We start from the raw sequence: 20,952 nt of genomic DNA on the forward strand, positions 1-20,952 counted from the left end.
CAATGTGCTGCGTATGATCTGCGCACTGACAGGCTGACCCCCTACCCCTTCAACCTCTGCAGCAATACTGGCAGCACTCATACGTCTATTTCCCAATGACAACATATGGATATGACGCTGAGCACGTGCATTCAACTTCTTTGGTTGTCCATGGCGAGGCCTGGTGTGAGTGGAACCTTTCCTGTAAAACTGGCTCTCCTGTTTTTGCCAAGTGGTATCCTTAGGACAACATCATGTTGACCCTGGGACAACATTTAAATCAACCAATCAGATTAAAGAAATAAGTTTACAGTTTATTTTAAATTTAATCTTCCAACCAGGATTATGTGCTTCCAGAGGGGTAATTTAAGGTTAGGGTTGGGGTTTGATGTGGGTTTAGGTTTAATCTATAAAAATGTTTTTTTTTCCTTAGGTCGACAAAAAATGTTGTCTTGAGGACATCAACCACTTGGCAAACTCACGATTTTACATTGTAGCAAAGTATAATTTCTTCATTTTTGTCACATGAAAAGATATAAAAAAATATTTACAAAAATGTGAAGGGATGTACTCACTTCTGTGAGATACTGTGTGGGCAACAACCAGAAAAACCTTCAGAAATGGACTAAAAGAGTTCACACAATGGATATATGGAAATATTTACACTGCTATTGTTATTTTTGTTAATGTAAAGCTTAATTGGTTTACAAAATGCTTTTTTTACGTTTCAAAAAGGTCATGCCGTGATCTTTCAATCTTCTACTGGTCACACATTGTCACATGATACAAATTCACAGGTCTGAGTTGACCAAACTTGACCTTTAAAATGTATCATAATGAGAATTTTTTACACAAGCTTTCATTCTGTCAGCCACATACATTCACATGCGAATCAATAGAGGTCAATGAAAGGAGAAGTCTAGTGTGACTACGGAATTACACAAACATGTAGACATTCAGTTTTTTAATTTCAACCTTCAGGTAAAGTTAACTTGTAAAGATCTACATGTTAGGCTGGAAAAATATTTTAAAATAAAAAATGACATTACATTTAATGCATTTTACAAATCACCATGAAAGTGTTTTACAAAGTGTTGCAGTGATTATTATAAATGATTTATCCCTGCGCACCATTATTTTTATATTTTTCATTTGCACTTGTAATCTTTAATCAAAAACATTAAGCTCCTCTACCCCTCTACCCCTCTCAACTCTCCAACACATGACGTAAGCAACAAAAAGAGGTAAGAATATACTCAATGCCCAATGACCAGGCCTTCTTTGCCCATTCTTATCCCTCCATGCCCAACAAACCATAGTAAACAAACCAAAGTGAAGGAGCACCATTAAGCCCCATCCTAAATCTCCTCTAACCTCTGAACCCGTTTCAATCGGATATATGTCACGATGCGGAAAAGCACACAATCGCATCTTCCGTCTCATTGGGATTAAGTGACTCAAAAGGTTTAAGTGACTTCATTTCTGTCATCATTTACTCACCGTCTTGTCATTTCAAACCTTTCTTCTGCAGAACACAAAAGTAGAAATTTTGAACAAAGTTGATAAACGAACAACGGTTGTACTCATTGACTTCTATTGTATGGACCGTTGTTTTTCTGTTACAAACATTATAAAAAAAATAATAATCTGGGTTCTGCACAAGAAAGAAAGTGTGAGTAAATGATGACAGAAATTTCATTTTTTGGGTGAACCATCCCTTTAAAGAACATTTAAGCTTTCCCTGGGAATAAATCCCATGAGCTTGACATTGCCAGTATCATGCTTTACCAGTTGAACTACATCACATTTAACCTTTCAATGAGTATACACACACTTACAACATGTCTTACTTTTAGCACCGATGCTGAATGCAGTCACACAGGGGTTACTGAGTGCTGCTTTCTCCTCAGGGAAAGTCCAATTTTAGAAATATGCCACTAACATGGATTCTGGGGCTTGTGATGCGGCCTTTTTGTTGAATGCTACTGTTCAAAACTGTCCATTATATCACCTGTAATATCAAGCGATGCCTCAATACTGCATTTAAGATCCTATCATGAACCAAACACAACGCAGCGAGAGATTTGAAGGAAAACACTGTTAATGTGAGCACAATCCCCCCTTCGGCCGTATGTATGCCAGCTCATGCGAGGAAGAAATGCTTATTCTATTTTTACTTCAAAGTTCAGTCCAGTAACTGTGCCTATTTCTGAGATGTTTGGGGTGGGACGCCACAATACAAGGGGGTCTGCTAAAATAAAGAAATCTGCCGGGTAAGCAGAACCCCCGAGATAACCCATTCATCTGCTGTTATACAACAAAACATGTGGACCTATGATGAAAAATGGTAATTATTTGTCGGGCAGATTGCCATTGACAGATGCACTGGCACAACGACGTGTATGTTGAGCTGTTATTGTGTTCCTTGTAATAAAATTGTGTGACAATTAATTTGAGCTGCAGTTGCCTCTAAGTTGGGTGGCTGCACGGCTTTAGCAGAGACCAGAGTATTATTACAGGGAAATTTCCTACTACACAAGACATCAATAAATCCGTGGGCTCTCAGAAAACATAGAATTATATAGAATGGCCTCTGGCATTCAGTGAGCGATATCTCTAAAGATATCTGACCATCATGTTCAAAGAGTATTCACAGCTTCACAGCGCGGGAAACAACAACATTGACGGTGCAGATAACATAAAACGCTAGATGCTCACTGTTGCAATGATGGTAATAAAATGTAAGTAAATCCAATAACTGGGCACTACATTTTCTCCGCACAACGCCATACAGTCTGTTAACTAGACTCAGCTGTGAGTTAAGCACCTTATCATCACGCCAGACAGTGAGCGAACTAACATAAACTCTACAGCAGTCATCACCATTGGGAAAAGACTTACATACTGTGGATGCATACTTAAATCACTGCATGCCATAATAATTATTTATTCTAAACCGCAGGTGTTTAACATCGTGTTCGCAGGCTAAGGTGTAGTAAGAAGTAGTCATTTCAAAACAGTACATTTGTGGTTAAAGGCTATCATACGGTTTGATTAGGGAGACATGATGACCCTGACATGGCTTAAAAAGTCATTTTAATGCTTTTTAGAGATATAAGAGTGGACAACCTATGACATTACAAATTATTTATGGCAGTAGTTCTGATGATACAACACATCTGATAATAACCTTAATAATCCAGTGCCGGACACTACACTAAAGAAAATCTGATTGTGAAAGCCCTAGTACCTGCACTGTTTGTAAACAAATGTCCTCAAAATGAAACATTAAAAATTCATTAATGTATGTATTGAGTTATTGATGGCAGTTTGTTAGTTTTCCTATAAAAACGTCTAAACAAACACACATTGTGTTTGGCCTAAACCCTGATTATCACTTTTCTAAAGTAATTGTAATTATGCAACATTTTAAAGATGCTTGCAGTTGAATATAGTGCATTTATCCTACTGTCTGTGAGCCTCTCTGAAGAGACCTGTGAGCAGTTTTTAGGTCAGATCAACTTCAAACCACTGGTACATAGTATCTTCCTATCTTATGTACATTTCTAAAAAAGAATGTTTATAAGCATTATGAAGTGACCCAGACTAAAGACTCAAAATCTAATTTGGCGATAACAAGCATCAAAGTTTGATTTCAAGCATTAATTTCCCAATAATTTAAATCTTTCACATGACCTCAGTCAATATTAAAGATAGCAATGTTTTGTTTTCACAGAATCTTTTTTATGTTATGTAGGATGATTTTATGCATTAAACAATATATTTATTTAAAATACTTTAGCTAGGTTTTGACAAGTTTACCTATGGTCTACATTAATATCCTGTTTTAGGATGGTCATAATATTTAATAAGATGGTCAGTTTTGTCCTGTGGCACTTACAGTGAGAGCCAGTCCACAGGAATCCAACACATCCCTGATACTAATCTACCCATCAATTTTCACATCTGCTTATGTGCCCGATGTCCTTCACTGAGAGAACGTTCAAACTGAGTGTCATTTAAGGCCAGATAAATGTGAATACTGTTAAATGTTTAAATTGTTGCTTATTAAAATAATGTATTTTTTATGACAATGCAGTCCTTTTAGTTAAACAAATAATAAAAGGTGATACCATATTTTCTACGATGAGCAGTTTTTGTTGATACCCTGAATGTTTGATGCGGATTTTGTTTCCTCGAAAAATTTAATGTCTAAATCCAAGCTCGCAGGCACTGCATCACAGATTCATGGGAATTTTTGGATCTGTGAGTAAACAGTAAACATTTATCTTTGCCTTTTGGTATGTTTTTATACCAAGTTCATATCAAGCACATCACTGCAAAATACAATATATATATATCTTACAATTACAGTGTATCTATTTCTAGAAAGAATGAAGCTCTGTTGGGCTAATTTAATGTGATGCGTAGCAATATTTTATTTTTAGACAGTCACGTGGGAATGGAGCTGACATGGTTTTCATTCTGTTGTTTCTCTATGGTCAGTAAAAGTGCACCCTTCACTGTTCATCCACATAAAGGTTTGTGGAACGACTGTGGAAATAAATTTAACTTTTCTCTCCATTATTTATCGATTTGGTAACCTTAGAGATCAGCTGCAGTCCTGCTGCATGCCTTAGGTTGGGGAAGTCAACAAATCTTTGTTTTAAGGAGGGTTTGCTCCGCCTCATTTTCATCTGTATCTTGTCAGCTATTATTGCATTGGTCTGGGGGTTCTAAACTGCCATACTGAATCCAAGTAAACAGCCTCAGAGACGCACTGAGCCAAAGCTTTTACATAAATAAATGCACTCGTTGCGCAACATTATGGTACTCACCCGCTTAAAAAGACTATGTATCGCATATTGAAGCAAAAGGCTCTCTTTTTCTCACATTGTTCATTTATATGTCGGGAAAGGCACTTTCAAATTGTTAGGGAGTTACAAATTTTCTGAGCTGAGTGAGGGTGTTCTGGGAGGTAGTACACACAGAAATTCACATTTTGTCATTTTTCACTCAACCTCCTGTTGTTTCATATATCTTCATTTTCTCACACAGTTCAGCTTGAGAACACCAGGAGTATACAGTAGCACAGGAGCCTTTTTTTTTAGGTTGGTAGCTATTGGGGACTATAAACTAGTTTTATAGCAAAAGCTACATAATGATACTTTAAAGGAGCCATTCTTTTAAAGTTTTTGAAGCTTTGATTATGTTTTTAGTTTCAAAAAACACTTTATATTTCACATAATTCAAGTCTATTGTTCACCGCTGTGCCTCTTTTAACAAAACGACTGGATTTCTTCCGGTCTATATAAAATCCCTCCTCCCGAAACACTCTGATTGGTAAAGCTGACCAGGTCGGTCGGGATTGGTTCCCTTCTTAGAGCGTGTGTCTGAAGATGCCCACCCTTACCATTTCACCGAGTTTTAGCTTCTCTGGCTGTTGTGATTGGTCGGTTTCCCTCTCAGTGCATGTGCATTCATAAGTTTTGGCTTTTAGCAATAAACAGTAACAATGGCGTCCACTTCACTTCATCAGATAAAAACATGTGGATCGATCGAAGTGTAACTGAGGTCTGCTACTGCATGTGCAAACGTCAATCTTTGTTAGAGATCTAAATTTTTTCCTACTATGGTGAGGGAAATGACACTGGACCAATTAGGTCAGTCTGGTTATATTAATTAACACTAATTACAGAAGCTTTAGTTTTGACGTTATATTTTGGACATAAGTTGGATAATAAAACAAGCAGATTGACCAGGAGACATTTGCATGGAAGACTTCAAAGGGCGTTTCATAGAAGTGTTTTAGAGGTAAGCGCACACACACGCACACAATATCAGTGTATTGCACAGAACAGCTTTCACAGCCGATGTAAAATTTTGACCGTTGGTTTTCTTTGAATGTGTAGCCGAATTATTATTACCAGCTGTAGGACTGTGATGTAAGTGAAAGTAGTTTAGCGCGTAGCTCAATCAAATGTTTTCAATCTCTGATAACCGAACACTACTCCAGCAGCTCTTCCTCTTCTCTAAGGAAGGCCTCGCACCTTTTTGCCGTAATCCTTTGGGCGGAGGTTTCTCAAAAACTCGGAATAGTGACATCATAAACCCGGGAAAAATAGGGCTGTAGTCCGATTACAACCGTTTTCTGTAGTCCTTGAAAGGCAAATTCTGTTAAAGACAATATCTCGCTTGCCATTGAACTTTGAGCTTTATCATTTTGCGGATATTGTTAATGCTCTAACAGCAATATTACACACAAACTAAAGTTTGAAAATTGGCATCACAGGGAATGGCCGCTTTAAGATATTCTGCTATGGGGGTACAAACGCATAGGTTTTAAAATGATGTCAGTAAAGAAATGTTCCTTTAAGTAACATTAGTGGTAAAAAAACATGCAAGCTGCTACTCCTTTAAACACACATTGTACACAGGCCCCATATGTGTCTTTTCTCAAATCCAAACAACAATCTCAGATTGCAGAAAACCAGTTCAGTTATGCATTCTGCACCTGTCTTCACTTCAACAACATATCAAATAAGTAAAATCTCACAGCTTTAGCACAATTGTTCAGCTTTTCACGTGCACATTATACTGTGTATGAATGATCAAACAGTCATCATATTACAGTATATTTAAGGATACAGTCCATGTGGGATCTATTTTAAAGCGACCATGCAAGGGTGTTTCATGGATTCTGATTTCTTTACAAATTTCTTTTACTAAACGTGCTGTCTTCTCATGCTTGAGATACATGGTCAACTTGTCAAAAAACGAGATGGATGCATTACGTGGTATTTCTGTGCTCGACACAATCCCCCCATCTAATGTACAGGTTTCGGAAAGTCTTTTTTGAACATATAAAGTTGTTTCGTAACAAATTTTCTTAGTCCCTTGTTGGACAATTCTCCCGGAAAAGCGGCAGCAATGAGGGCAGGAGAAGACGCATGCGCAGACGTCACTTTCACTTATGTGCAGGAGAGAGAGGATACGTTTGTGAAGTTCAGGTGTTGTTTTGGATCACTGCATGTGGGTGATGAATGTTATATAAACGGTGGATATAACGCTGGATCTGGAGATCATTTGAAACTGATATATGGAGCCGTCCCAGCACTAAAAGATGCCGGACATGAACAACATGCGTTGAGTGAAACTGATGTCTGTGTTTTTGTTGACAATGGGTGTGCACGTGCTTTATTTCAGCCTACTCCTCCCACGCGCCGTATGGATTCTGAAATAATCGTAAAGCTGTATTTATCTTTTATAAATGTGATCAATCTAAATACTCATAAGTATGCAATATTACTCTATAGGTATTCAAGATTAATATGAGATTGGCAGAAACCGTGTGTGTTACGGCCGCTTTAAAATAAAATTAATTCTCCAATCCAATTACGGTTTCCACATCCTTTTCATGCTATCGGTATGATTTTATTAACTAGCATATGGTACGCATATGAGTAGCGCTTCACATTAACTGCATAACCCATTTGCTTCTGTGCTGTGAATGTATAAAACTATAAAGGCTGACTCCCACCGTGCAAATTAAAGATGTCATATTTTGTAACTTTTCATAGATGAAACAATGAAAAGATTCCTCAGAGGATTTCAGAATAATTTTTGTAAGTGTACACAGTTAGTACATTGTTCATATTGAGCAGGCCCATGCCTTTTCACCAGACGGATAAGAAAATATACATTTAAACAAAATTTGAAATGACATAAACCACTGCATATGCATGTTTTTAATAACGTATAATAACGCTTGAAACTACAGTTTTGGTTGTCACCCTTTCTCTGAGTCTCACTACACACAACTAAATAATGGGCACCACGCTTGCATTACTCTAAGATTCGCAGCTGTTTAAGCCAAGTCCAAGACTTTCACCAATGAATGAGGTTCTGACGTTACGTGCCCACACACTCCTCCACGCGCGCTCGTCCACTTATACACGGCGCTGGCACAATGCGGCCGGCTCCCCTCTGTATGAGACATGACTAATAGTATGCTAACTCCACTGCTTTGTGCTGCCTGTGTAGTGGCTGATTTATGTGCAGGCTCTGGGGAGAGGAGCCCCCAGGTTATTGAAATATTCTACGTGGGGTTCGAACTGGATGTTTGTACAGGTAAATCGATGGTGACAGTCGATACTCTTCCCACGGCTAGGCGAGCCGAAAGGTGAGCGCGGCCACACGGGACCCAGCACCAACACTCACCACCATACAGATGGTCATATCACAGCAAATTAATCCAGACCCGAGATCAGCCTCTATTTCACTTTTACACGCCAGAGAAACATCGCCGTCTGCCGAGGACGTGATCTGTTTGCGGACGGATTCTAACAGTCTGTGAGAGACTGCGGGGCTGGATGAGATGTGATGGGCTGTGATTGGGAATGATGGGGATGCTGATGGCAGAGGAGAGATCCTCCACTCTCATGTGTCATAAAGTTTTAAAGCTCTGTTTCGCCGGGGATGCAGTGATGTTACAACGGAGGATTGGAGATGATGGCGCGGGATTGTACGATATCAAGCGCGTGCACATATGAGGCAGCCGTATAAATAACTCACACCTGCAGGGCACGCTGATACATCGAGTGTGTGTGGAAAAACAAGTCATAAGCGCTCTGTGATCTTATCAGATGTTAGGCACACACTGTACACTGTCTCTCACAGATACATACAAACACATTCAGATTTTTCACTCTTACACTTCCTTTCAAAGACTAAAGACATAATCTACAATTGTAAAGAGCCAAAAGCGACTAAAGAACAGCTTTGGAGAGTTAATACAATTTATACTGCAACATAATAGTTTAAACGTTCTCTTACAGTATACGGTTATGTGAAAAACAAAATAAGATATTTTGAGAAATGTCACTGTGGCTTTGGGCACATACAATGGAAATCAATGGGGGTCAGTGTTGGTTGGTTACCAACGTTCTTCAAATATCGTCTCTTGTGTTCTGCAGAAGAAATGTTCGCTTTTTGGGTGAACTATCCCTTTAAGAACCTACGATCTGCATTTAGCATTACCGAGGCACCACAGCCAAAGCTTGTGCTCGACTCTCTCTGAATAGAAGCGCTTTCGTGAAACAAAACACCCCTAGGTTGTGTGACATATATACAAGTGCTTCTGGCAAACAATTAATTGGCACTTTGCAGTGTTAAAGTGTTGATCCTCCTGATTCCTGTTTGGCTGCGAGGGGAGCAGAGCAGCAGCTATTAATCAGAACGTCTCTCAGCCATTTACAGAAGCATGTAAACCATCACGCTGATACACTGTGCGCCTGACGCCCTGCCAGCTCATCTCAGCAATCCATGTTTCCAGGGGCTTTGGTGAAAACTTCAGCACTTTTGACCATCTTTCTTTGTGTCCATTTGTGTGTCTCTCTCTCTTCAGTTCCTCTGATTTTATGGGGCTCTGCAGGCTAGAATCATGCAGACGGGTGTCTCGGTCAGTGTGCCTTGGAATCCTCTTGTGAAATCTATGCCTCTGTCTGCACTTGTGCGTGAGTGTGATGTTTGTCTTTCAGTATAAACATGTTTGGGTGTAATGTTTGTATTTACAGGAGCTTTAAGGTGCGTTTACTCATTTGAAATGACTTTGGACGTTTAATAACAAACATTATTGAACAGCACTCTAGAATACAAATTTTGATTCTTGATTCTGATTGGCTAGTCGTGACATTTCAAGGTGTGTACTGTATAAAACTAATAAAACATGCATGCCATATTTATATCATTAATAATTGACATATTTTATTAAATTATTTGAAAATTATTTTTTACAAATAATTAACTTACAATTTTTTTTATAAAAATGCCTAATTAATAACATAAATAAGGTTATATTTACAAATAATTAAACTAAATTGCATGTTCGAATTTTATTCCTCCTGGAAGTTTTGTATTTGCTACAAATGGGCTAATATAATATTTCAAAACAATATATTTTGTGACAGATAATTTACACATGTGTCAGGATTGCGAAGCAGGATGACATACAGTCAGATGGTTGATAACGCAGAATAAACTCCTTCACTTCGATTGTCACAGTACCGTCTGTTCCCATACCTGGTACAGACATTGGCATTTATTTTGCAATAACAAAAAGCTAACTGTACATGTTCCCTTTTCTAAAGCATTAAAATGTAAAACATATAAACTTTCTACTCAACAACCCTGCAAAAAATACAAAACTTGTGCTCGAAATGTACACTGTATATAGAACGTCAAACAAACTGGCAGCAGTTATACGCATAAACAAACAATAACAACAATTACTTAAAATGCGGCAATGAGCCGCAGTGTTTATGCTTTATGTTGAATCAACCTGCAAATGACATATACTATGTAACACATTTTACCATCAACAAATGGCAGACCAGACTGTATGAGTGTAAAGGTTTTTGTGCACAGTCATGTTACTGTATGCAGTTGTTTAACATTTAGATGTTTCACAAACGCTGATTGACACCACGACTAACACTAACACAGATAAACACTATCACAGCAAGCATAAGAAAAGAACACAGAGGACTGACAAACACCCCCAGATCCTCGTCCCCATGGAAACGCTGACACATACTGACTGATGGATGTCTCCATGGATACTTGTCACTGTGGAGACATACACCATGTCTATCTCAGCACGGTGCCATCAAAATCAAAGCAAGCCAGTAAGGTAGGGGAGGGAGGTGAGGAGAGATGGACATGAATAGAGCGGAGCAAAGAAAAGCTGCATTTATGTGACAGCCAATGCTGCAGTGCTTTCGTTTCTGAGGTCTTTTCCCTCATGCAAACCTGTCTGTTTGTTTCGCTCGCCTGCAGGTGGACATATGGACATCTCTGTCCTTTCCTACCCAATCTCCTTGTTCATTCACCGCTTTTTCTTTCTCTGCTCTCCAGACCCTTCCCTGCAGTTCCTGGCAGCTGTCTTTCTCTCTTTCAGCATTCTCCCTCCATCCCTCTCTCCCACACTGGGTGAAATGGAAGCACGCGCTGAGAGCCTGGGGTTGCTATAGTAACCGCCTAACTCACCATCTTGCGTGTCACCATCACATGAGCAGTGGCTTCTGACGACCAGAGCCCGACTCCGAGGCTACGTGGTTGGGACGGCTCCATCGCACTGCGCTGGGGACTCACAACCCCACCTGGGACTTCCTGTTTCTCTCTGCACTGCCACTGCTGCTACATGGGGCTGTATCTACACAGAGAGAGATGACAAGGTCGAGCAAAAAATTAATGAAAGGACAAGTAAATGAAATAAATAAATGCGCACGCCTGAGTCAACCCCCAGCAGACTTCTAGCACCCACAGGATCCCTGAGAGGGAGGGAGAAAGGGAGTGAGAGAATTGTGTGGGTTAAGAAATAAAGGCCAGGACATTCGCATGATGGCACTCTGCATAATCATTCTAAATGTGGAGCCAAGGCTTTGATTTATCACAGCAACAATGCTGACGTCACACCACGGACACTTCTATCTTTCTCTGATGTTATTACATGGCCCTGTAGAGTACTTGATTCTGATTGGTCGATATTGGTATTCTGCCAATCAAATATTTATTTATTGATTATTAAAGTGTTTATTTGGGGTTAATAACCACCTGGTCATAGGTCTATATAGTTCCTAACTCGTGCTTCTTTTAACTAGCTCTATCCTCCTCGTCATAGTACTGTGACGAGGACTAGTGAACTCCAATTTTCACCTGCATCGCGTCACTATCATAAACATCTTTCTCACTCCAAAACTAGAAAAAATGCAATTAAGGTGTACATTTTTCTCTTTCGTCACTTTCTCTAATGGACCTATACAGCACATATTTCTATGGCATTGTGAAGTATGTTTAAAATTTAAGACCTTCCTTCGTGACTATTTCCTCTTACCCTGGAGCATGCCATTAATATGAGACACACAAACACACCTCGTGGTGACCACCACTTCACAGTAAATCAGCTCTCCCCCAGGGACAATGTCTGCTTAAAACCCCACAAAAACAGCACAGATGAGACTCTGAATCTGTGCTGGAGTCGGGAAATTCCAATCAGACATCATCATCGTCCTCGTGATATGTTGTATTCTGGCTGGCTCGCTTTGTGAAAAACAGTCAACATGCGTATTCTCACACATTCACTTGTACTATGTGTTTATACAGATTAAAGAGAAATTCTTGTATATATGGGCCATTCTACAGAATTTGTGCAAACTGTTGATCCACATAAAAAACACATTTAAAAAGCATTCAAGGATTCAAATCTTAGTTGTTTACTAAGATCCTTCTATCATCTTTCAAAACCCACAATAATATTTAAAATATCAGTTGCTCAATATATATAAAATTATCAATTTTTGGGTACTTTCAATTTGAAGATGGGTGGCCCGAACCCATACCCCTAAATTTCAATTTATGCAAATTATATAATTTTTGTGCCTTTGTGAAGTTAATTTATTTTTAATATTTTATTTTTGAATTATTAAACTTTATGTAAAAACTTGTCCTGGATTTTCATCTGACTACCGAAACAGTGTAAATTTTAGCCCATTGGCTGAGACTGATTTTAGCCACACCTCATTTTTTTTTATCAAGAATCATCACTGTGTCCCTCTCTCTTATAAGCTTAATGGTGAGTAGATCCGTCATATCATTTTTAAGTAAATCTGTTCAAAAGTCACTACCAAACATCTTTTTTCTGCAATTAAGCTAACTTTTTTGGGAGTTATTCCATAAAATGTAATTATGAACTGTGCTTGCCGATCATGTGCTGATTAGCATCTTTAAAGCTCAAAAGTGTTCAAAGATTTTCACTACCAAAAGAGTATCATTGTTGAGAAAAAGGAACAATTAATCCTTTATTTATGGGAAATAAACATTTCTCTGTGCATTTATGCAAATCATTAGTATTTTAGTTTCTTTAAGTTGTGATATAGTATGTGAGCTGTAGGTTTTCTATTAGATATTTACTGTCCGATTTGTGTCTGCTATATGTGCTGGCTACGTATGTGCAACATATGTTAGTTATATGTAATAACATCAAATGTTAAAATTTGATTCAGCTGTACAGATTAAATATTGTGATCACTACCAAAACATTACCAACATGTAATGTTCGGTCAAAAATAAAGCACATATATTCATCAACTAAGATGTTATGACTGTGTTTGGTTTCGATGTATATCCAACTAATAAATCCTTAACTTTGTAAAAGGTATAGTATTCATCATACTGATTTCAAAGAAAGATTGGATTCAATATACAACAAATCTCATAAATGAAACTTGAAATATTGTTAAAAGTGGAAATGTTATTGATTTATATGTGGACATTTTTAAATAGCAAAAATATATTTAAAAAGTAGACTTAAACACACTTTTATATGTAAATATAGTCCTTCTTATTCAATTATGTTTCGGTGTTGACATAATTTGGGGAGAGGATGAATTTTCCAAAACTTTTTAAAATTAAAATATGAAAATTAACTGAACAATTAGTAGAAATGTGTACCTTTGATATTATACAATTTGCTTACATTCATTTTTTTTTTTTAAAACAATGAATTTTCAAGATGTTTCCAACTCTGATTTTGCACCAATTCTGTAGAATGGCCCATATACACAGACAAAAGCATGTGCGTACACACATAAACATCAATACTGTGTATCATTGTGCAAATTATGCCAAAGTGCTTGCAGTAGGCAAGTCAAAGTTGCGTGTAGATATAAGGGGTAAAACAAATGTACTTTTTATACGTTATTCTAAATTAATCCACTATTCTAAATATATCACCTTTTAAAATAAAAGAAAGCAGTCAAAAAACTTAAAACCAAAAACGAAATGCTTTCATCGTTTACTCTCTCGTGACATTCAAACCTGCATGTCTTTCATCTTTCTGCAGAATACAAAATAAGATATTTAGAAGAAAGTTGGTAACCAAACAACACTGGCCCCCATTGACTTCCATTGTATGGACACAAAACCACTGAAACATTTCTCAATGTTCCACCGAAGAAAGAGTCAGCCACATTACACACAATGATGACAAAACGCTTATTTTCGGGAGAACTAAAAGTTAAAAACATGCACAAATGCATACAGACTTATACATGAGTTCTCTCAATCATTTACAAACACATTGCCTTGTCTATACTGCTGCACAAAGCTCTGCTCCTCCTCTGGCTCACTTATTCCTCCGGTGACCCGAATCAAACTCCTTCCAGATAGTTTGGGTCAATGCAGTGGAACGGCCATCGTGCCTCCATTGTGAGGTCACTGAAGCCTGAATGCTCTCATTACCAAACTGCCTCTCCAAACACATGAGCTAACCATAGCCTGACCACTTCCATTACCCCAAGTCAGCTTTATTCACACATGATCGAACCATTGTCTGACCACCCTTGCAAGTCAGGCTCTAGATGTTTACTCATGAAGTAGGCAGTTCCTGTCTGTCTTCATTTTGAAATATCAGCATGACTATCCTTTATCTATATACTGTAGCATCACATCTCAACGTGCGTTTGCCCTGTAATCAATGACTTACAAACACGTGACTCAATCTTGGGTTGACATTGGCATTGACAGGATGAATCTGCCAATGTGCGTTAAGATCATGGCTGAAATATTTCCAGATGTTCTTATGTGTTTTGAGTCAAACGTAATGGGTTAAACATAGTGCCATCACTTGCAGTTAGCATTAGTCACGCATGGATAAATCCCAGCATGGCTGCAGTCACTACAAACACATTGCATAGTGTACTGTACATTTTGAAGGAATCCCGTCTTACCTCAAAAAGCTGTACAGAATTACATCACAGGCCTGAAACGTTTATGACTCAAGTAAAGCCATAACAGAAATACGCAATGAAAGAATGTGTGAACTTAAACTCCCTCCATATTTTCTCCATTCAAAGTCAATACACTTTTTTGAAGAGTTAAAGGTGCTGTGTGTCATTTTTTGGAGGATCCATTGACAGAAATGCAATATAATATACATAACTATGTCTTCAGAGGTGTACTATGTCTTCAGAGACTTTACAAAATAAAGAGCTATTTCTATCTACTTACTCCGTGGGTCCTCTTGCATGGAATTCACCAAGTTGTTTCTTCAGTAGCCCCAAACACACAAACTACCCAACAGAGTGTATTTCGTAAATACATGATCTCCTTCGGCAAAAAAGCGAAAACGTGAACATCTTAGTTTGGTGTCAGCCATCGTGGTGCTTCGAAAGGGAGGGGGAAGTGGTGGAGTGAGCCATTGATTGTAATTTGCAACCTCACAACTAGATGCAACTAAATTTCATACAATGGACTTTTAAGAATGCTCCCTTGAAAGTGACCTGCTTCTAAAATCTGGTTGAAACCAGCACTAAATTTACCGGGACAGGTTAAAACTACTAACGGACACATAATCTAAACACATGGGCTGCCTTGTTTTCACACAGCCCCATTAATAATCCCTTGTGAGCAATTAAGTTAACTTGATGCTGGCCAAGCATGCCCATTGTCCATCTTTACTAACACATGAGTAAGATCTTGCCCAGCTCCTCAACCTTTCGCCTCACATAATGACAGACCTCTCACCCATGTCCTTCCATCCCCGAAGCCTTTTACCTTCACATGAGTGGGCTTCCACCGCTCCACTGGGTTTCCAGACCTCGCCACAGGAGACTCCAACGGCACAAGCTCTTCCTGTCCGTAGAGACGTTCCCGCTATTTCTAATTATGTCACTTCGGGCTGGATTAGGGTATTCATTTTATATCGCTCAGCACTGCCATTCCTTACTGACAATTATTCAATAATTAAAGGTCTGACAGTCTTCATTCTTCCCCTGAAGGACCAGCACAGAGGCCTGGTCTGAGGAGCTCAATCAAAGCAATCACTACTAATTATGCCCTGGCCATCTTTCCCCACGCCCCAGCTCTGCAGGGAGAGAGCAAGAGCCCAGAATCAGCACTATGATGGGTCAGCGCCTGCATGGCTCGATCGGCTCAATCCACCTCATTTATTGGTTTTGGAACGGCGCCAGAGTATGCAGACCACTCGCCGCGCCTCTTCCGCCCCGTGCCGGCGCACACAAGTTGACATGTGATGATTTATAAGAGACTATCTACATATCGACCCCTGATCGGATGCACGAGGCGTTAAGGGAGGAGCGTGTTCTCGGGCAATGGTCAATTCAGCAGTTGTCTCCAGTCCAGCCATCCCTTCAGTTCTTTAGAAGACTGCAGATGGCCTTCTCGCAATCCGGCCAAAAGTGCCGTGTCCTGAATGCCACGAAGACATTTTGTACAAAAACTGTGACTTTGCCCCTCTAGTCAGCAGATCGTTCCAAAGCAGCTCAGCCTGAACTGGCAAAGAAGGCAGCCAAAAGGATTGTCTTCCTCCCTCGTCTAAAACAAGTTTATATTTTATCCACGGCACTTTAAAATAAAAGAGGAAATCCAGTAATGTCTTGCACTTGTTATGATGGTGTAACTTCTGTCCCTAAACATTACACCTCAGACTCCCTCAAGACGGTTTTATAACTTTCCTCAAAGTCGTAAATCAGACAGACAGTAGATGAAACGCACAGCAGGATGCATTAAACATTATGCTCTCGCATAGTGTTATATGACCTTGGATGGAGACTACATTCGCTCGGCGATGCTTGTGCAGAAATCGTCCTGCAATAGATTAGGGAAGATGAATCTCAAATTTAAACGCAGAATGTGATTATTTGCTTTTCTCATTTCGGTGTGTGTAGTCCCTTTACACCGCTTTAGACAAATCCTCATATATGGACTGCAATCGTTTGACTGCTGCTGTCAATCAGCAATATTGTACTGCAATATTTCTCTGCATGTCATCAGCCATAATTTTCAGCCCTCAGATCCCATGGCACAGACGCTCCAAAGACTAGCGTCTGGTTAACATCATCCAACAAGCAACAAAAACCCTCCCACGTCCTCTCAGTCTCTCTTTTACATCCAAGTTTTGTTCAGAAGAAAACGTACAACGAGGACTGCGTGGAAAAGCATGTGTGGCAGTTTAGTCCAGTACGTGTGTGTCCGTATAATCATTTCTGTAAGGCATCTAAATATCTGGCTATGAGACAAGTGTACAGATGTGTTGAACCATCTCCTGCGTGTGTGTATTTGCTTATCATTGTCATTTTCTATGAGCAAACAAGACAGATTTACCACTGAAATAATTCAAGAGAGCTGTAGTTTAATTCATAAATTACAGGACATCTTTATTACTGATCTGAAAACAGATAAACAAGGGTGAAGTAAACAAATAAATAAGAAAACCAAATGCAACACAAAACGTTTAAACCCTAGGCACACAGACACTAAATAGATGAAGTTGCTTTATTCATTTCTAAAACATCTGAAAAAGAAAATAGTTATATTTAACTCAAAATTATTGATATTCTAAAGCATTTTCACAAATGCTTGGGTTCTAGTGGTAACACCTCTTTAAAAGATGGTCAAGGCCACAGCGTGTAGAAGAAAATGAATATTGAACTGTTCAGCAGCATCTTAATCTCTATATTTACATATTCTAACCACAGCAGTACAACTAGTTCTGTTCTGCAACTGTGTTTTGTTTTTCCTTGATGTCAACAGGCTTTCATCCTTGTGTGCCTCTAAACCACCTTTTAATCATTGTCTAATTATTTAGATTTAGTTTTGCCACAGGCATTGAGAAGCACCTTGCTGAGTTGCAGCCCTGAAGGGTCTAATTGAAGCAGAATGGTTGAGGGAGCAATGCCTATGTTCTCAGTGAATTGTTCCCTAAAGCATGTCTGTGTAAACCTTCCTCTATTGGCTGATGTCTGCCATCTTTTGACCCACTGAAGTCAAAAGCCCCATGGTGCAAAGAAAAAACGATACATGAAACGCAAGTGAGGTGAAGCATCAAAGGTCAACCAACACACACACTCAAACCTGTGATTTAAAAAGCAAAAGAGCAGAATTAGGTATCAGTTAGTTTCTCATGAAATATACCTCACAAGCAGAGTCAGAGAGAGGAATATGGCACTAATGAAGCCATTTAAATTATCATTCATAAAACTTCATGTCTCCTTTCATTTTAACACCTGTATGTTTAAGAAAATCCATATCTAGTAAACGGCTCACTCCAAGCATTAGAAAGTTATTAACATGCATTAATTCTAACATGGTGCATGGTTTTTATGAATACGGTCCTCTGTGATTCCACATTTTAAGACTACCGGTCATATTTTTAGCAGCTGCGCTGGTGTATCTGCACTCAACCATACCGTCTCTGACTAATGCTATTTAAATGCTCCGCTTCTCAACATGATTAAAACAATTGTTTACCAACAAACATCCGTCATCATTCTGATCGCAGCCATTTTGGCCCAGTGACACCTGTCTTGCAATGAAATGTCTTCCTCGAAGCTGTTTTCAAATGTATTAATGTGGTGTGTCATGGCTTATGTTGCCAAGGGAACATATATGACGAAAGAAATGAAAGCCCATTTCTCTCTGATATGGAGTGAAATGGAGCCTGAGAGCTCTGTAAAAAGCCAATCATTCTCTGCACTACAGAAGTATCTCAAACTCTAGATCATCCGAACAAATCACAATTTTGGCCATAAATTGCCAAGCTATTCCAAAATGTAGCACGTATTCATTCTTAAATTACACAGAAATAATATATCATATCAATATGTATATGTATATATGACATCATAACAGAAAGAGTGTTTTACTATCAGCTCTCATTCAACAGCATTATGAACTAGTGTGAAGAACTGCCCCAGTGCCTTATGTGCTTCCTCTTCCTTCAGCAACAGATGCCCAAGTCATCACCGCTCATGTCACACACACTTTATCAGATAGCGTACATGCCCATGAGCTACTTCTGTCACAGACAATAACACCACAGCAATAACATAAGCATTACAAACTTGGTATCACTTTGTTGCAGATTGCAGTAAATCTTTATATTTATTGACCTAATCTGTTTGTTTCTTGTTGAGTGCTGGGGCTCGCGCGTGCTTCAGTGATTTATTACAGGCCAAACGGTGCCTTTGTATTTATGCCCATGAATTCAAACGTCTTCAAAATGATAACATAAAATAATTTTCCCAAAAATCCATCAACTCTTAACCCATAGTAGCCGTTAGACAGATTCAACCGACAGATTCATCCTATGCCGTGCGTTGCTACATAGATTATTTCGAAACCGAGAAACAGCGTGACAAGTAAACTAAGAAAATGCGCATTGGTGAGCATCCTTCCCACACAATGTGATGAGGTTGACTTTTGCGTGTTGTAAACAAAACCCTGATTACAATCGTAATATCAATTACCACCACTGACTTAACTTAGGCTTCCAAAATATTTAGATCATTTTACCAGGCAAGCAGGTGCGATCACATCAAAACGAATGCCTCTCGTTACTAAAAAGGCAAAAACAAGCAAACCAATAACCGAAAGTACTGCATCTTTGATTTATGGTTCTAGGTCACTACATGTTGGTTAAAAGGTGTCTCGACAGCACACATTCATTAGTTTACATCGATGTGCGCCACCGCGCGTACGCACAGACACGCGCGCGCGCAACTGGACATACACTGAGCCACACACATTCTGCCGCATTCATTCTGTTGTATTCATACAAAATAAAACAACATTTTCCTAAACTTTTAGGTTAATGTAGATGACAACTATATAAAATATGCAATAGTCGTTATAGTAGCCTACGCGATGTTTGCGATTACTATTTATTCCCACATTTCCTGGACTGCGAAACAAAAACACAACATGACACGCACAAATACGCTACTTATTTGTGCAGTTAGTACAACGATATTTGTTTCTTACCTTTTTCTGCTTAATTTGCTGTTAATATAAATATATCCTTCAGAAGCTCTGGTGCGGAGTCGATGTCTCCTCTCCCCTGTCTTTCTCAGTCTCCCTAGCTCTCGCTGTCTAACCCCCTCTCTCTCTCTCTCTCTCTCTCTCTCTCTCTTTCTCTCTCTCTCTCTCTCTCGCTCTCTCTCTTAAATTGATTCACCCTTTCGCAGAGAAGCAGCACTGTCTGTGAGTTGTGGCGGGTCAGGTGGAAAAATACACGCAGGATACTAACTTAACCACAGGACATTTACAGACGAACTGCATATAAGATATAATAATTTATCCAAATCTGTTTAAAAACATTTAGAGAAATATTTGCCTGAACCTGTACCGAACACAAACTAGAATAACAGTTTATTGCAAAACCTTTACCAACCATTAAAGTCCATGCAATAATAGATGTTGCTATTTAGAAGCATACAGTTAATTGGAATAACTTAAAGTTCAAACCCAGAAAGCAAAAATAAATAAATAACGTGGGTTTACCGTTATACAACCATACACGTGTAGGCCTACACACAGCGGAGTTTCATGGTTTGTCTCTGGGGGCAGTTTCCAAGGTGAGCAATGTTGCAGGTGAATGTCAATAAGACCTTATTTCATGCATGTCACATCAGACGCGCAGGACATGTCAATCGATTTGCTCTATGAAGGAGACAGACGCTCGCCATCCCTTTATAGCGCTCGATCGACATCATGTGCAGTGAAATCTGATAATGGCCTGTACACCTGTAAGAACGACTTGCTTAGGAAATGCTGCGGGCTCATACTTCAAATTTTTGTATGGAAGTGATATTGTGCGCGCGCGTGTGAGAGAGAGCGATAAAACGCATGTGCGCGGCCGCAGCTTCGGATGTTGCGTTCCCATAGCAACGCCTAGGCGCATACAGTAGCCGAATCCGCCCCCCGTTCGCGATCACCAGCGTATGACTTTAAACGCTTCCTTCAATCAGCCCTTCATCCTTATTTAAAGCTTGCTTTTCTTGGAGGTTGAGCAAGATCGCGATAAATAATTGTGCGAGATATCGTTCGATAGATGGGGGCGTGGCAACTTGAGTTGGTGATTGGAGGAATTGGGGGTAAATGAGGTGTGAGAGGAGG

The 20,952-nt window shown here is 39.2% G+C and overlaps 1 protein-coding gene across 2 annotated transcripts in view; it reads right to left on the reverse strand.

Annotated features, from left to right (window-relative positions):
- lrrc4ba (leucine rich repeat containing 4Ba) overlaps positions 1 to 19,893 on the reverse strand; it is a 34,834-nt gene extending 14,941 nt beyond the window's left edge. The window contains exon 1 of one of the 2 annotated variants that reach the window (XM_056752705.1): positions 19,819 to 19,893. The gene's annotated coding sequence lies outside the window, so the exon portion shown is untranslated. Of the gene's footprint in view, positions 1 to 11,025; positions 11,163 to 19,818 lie in introns of those variants that run through there. The other variant, XM_056752704.1, reaches the window with a different exon arrangement.
- Between the last annotated feature and the right edge of the window lie 1,059 nt (positions 19,894 to 20,952).

This window comes from Triplophysa dalaica, chromosome 7 (genome assembly GCF_015846415.1).
Source record: "Triplophysa dalaica isolate WHDGS20190420 chromosome 7, ASM1584641v1, whole genome shotgun sequence".
Taxonomy (NCBI): domain Eukaryota; kingdom Metazoa; phylum Chordata; class Actinopteri; order Cypriniformes; family Nemacheilidae; genus Triplophysa; species Triplophysa dalaica.